The sequence below is a fragment of the Grammomys surdaster genome, unplaced genomic scaffold (assembly GCF_004785775.1).
Source record: "Grammomys surdaster isolate TR1022 unplaced genomic scaffold, NIH_TR_1.0 126636, whole genome shotgun sequence".
NCBI classification, from domain to species: Eukaryota; Metazoa; Chordata; class Mammalia; order Rodentia; family Muridae; genus Grammomys; species Grammomys surdaster.
Window position 1 is genome coordinate 4953 of NW_021621425.1, and position 2376 is coordinate 7328.

Genomic DNA, 2376 nt, shown 5'->3' on the forward strand with positions numbered 1-2376 from the left:
ACACACACACACACACACACACACACACACACCCTGGCTGGTGCAAAGCCCACATGAGAACCCTGGGATGCAGCAGGTTGTATTGGGCACAGAGGATTGAACAGTTCTGGGCTTCTGATCAGGCTGCCTGGTTCCAAGTCCTCAGGATCTTTAAACAAGCTCAAATGGCTGGCAGTGCACCAAACAAGAAAAGCTGCAGGCAAATGCCTACCTTTCCAACTGCCTTCAAAACATGAAATGGGAGTTGGGTAGGTCTCATATTTTGGTGGGCTTTCTCTTTTCCCTTTGGGGTTTGATCTTCCCTTATTGGTCCCATTTTATATGTTATCTGCATGCACATACATTCAGCCAATCAGAGTGCACCTGGTCCTACAAAAGAGATTTACCAAACCTCTCAACAGTTTCTCTTTGCAGCATGCTTTGAAGAAGAGAAGAAGGCTTCAGAGCCAGCTCCTGGCTTGGATCAAGTTTCTAGGTCCTCTGTGAAGAAGGAAGACTGACCTTGAAATTCAAAGGGGACAGTCCTGTCAGAGGCTTCTATGCCTGAGGATATCAGAAGCCTTCTGAGCTCTGGAGCTGTAAGCTTGCTGCCAGTCTCTGGGCTGGTATCCTCAAGTCTGTCTAGACTATGGAGCAATAAGACCTGAAGCCTGTCTTGGTTGGTATCCTGCTGCCAACTGAGGGTCTCAGGATTCCCACTTTCCTATTATGTAAGTCTTCTCCTCTGTGTGGTGATGTAAGTCCCCTCATTCCCTCCTCTCTCTGCTCACTCTCTTGCTGGAGGCAAGGTGCGACAAGCATTCAAGAAAGCAGAACTAATCATCTCAATTGGGCACCAATGACTGACTAGAGAAATGCTTCACCCAAGCCTCCCTTAGGGAACCAATGAGTTTATCAGTGCACGGGTGACTTCAGAGCACCAGAACTACTGAAAAGCCTGAACTAGCATGGGTGACCACTCTTAGAATTTGCATCCCTGGAGCTCCCTACAGGCAGTTCCACTGGAAAGTCTCTTGTTCAGAAGTTACCACTGCTTATTTGACTGGGGGAGGAGGGTATGTCTCAGGGATCTTATAGCTTCAGGAGTCTTGGAAGCCTCCCTTTTTTCTTCAGGAGGGAATGTTACAATGTCAAAGAAGTTGGGCTTAGGAGTGTGCAGGACAGGACCTGTGCATAGGCACAGCTCTGAATGATTGGCAAAACTCAGGCTCAAGTACACTGGCCATTCTCCTGGGCATGTGCCTGTGTCCAGCTAACCAGAGTATCTCCTCCAGGACAGATTAATGGGCTCAGACAGTTGTAGCTGCCCTAAGGGTGGCTAATGAAATCTCCACCTCGACCAAAGAGACCACTGCCCTGCAATTCAACAGCCACCAGGGGGCTGATTAGGGAAGATGAGGAAGACAGGAGGAGAAAGATGGGGTGCTGTGACCTCACAGAATCACCTGGATCCAGCCAAGAATGAAGCACCACTGGGGTACTATGTGGAAGACATCTCTGGCAGGTGGCTGTTCTAGTCTCTGATTATCTAGAGGTGACTGGCCACACCTAGTTGGGCACCTGCATCTTCTGAAGTGAGGTTCTCAGCAACTGTAGCTTCAAGCTTTGATGAGCACAAGATACGGTACAGGGTAGATCTGGTCACCTCTTGCACCTTTGTAAAAGTCAACCAGCTCTTTCACCTACACCACCACATTGCAAACAGAAGGGCAACTTTAAAGGACATGCCTGGGTGTTTATTAGGGTAGGGGTTAACTGGATACAGCCAGCATGGTCAGAAAGCCTGGTTCCCAACAGACCCTTTCTTGAACATCAGGTAAGTGTCCCAGGAGCAAGTGATAGCAACTGGTACCTGTTCTCAAGTAGAAACTTCCTTCCACCTTCCCAGTGTTCGGGGCTCCTGGGCACTGTTCTTGCAGAACCTCAGCACCAAGAAGAGCTTCAGGAGCCAGAACAGTCTAAGAATGAATTCAGGCCCCACCTAGGTGCCCTGGGTCCCTTGGCACAGATATCTCACCTTTGTTCCTGGCCTGCTCTAAAATTACCCAATCTTGGCTGTTTGCTGCTAGTCTGGGCCACACTGAAGAAACAACCATCCCAGAGCCTGGGCCATGGCCAGGGCTGCCCTGTACCATATCCTGGGCTCAACAAAGTTTGAAGCTACAGTTGTTGAGAACCTCACTCCAGGAGACCCAGGTGCCCAACTAGATGTGGCCAGTCACCTCATAGATAATCAGAGACTAGAACAGCCACTGCCAGAGATGTCTGCCACACAGCACCCCAGGGGATGAAGCTGTGCTATGGCAGATGCCTCCCATCAGCCTTTGATGACCAGCTGTAAACACCAAGAGTAAACCTAAGTCAGCTTCCTGCTTT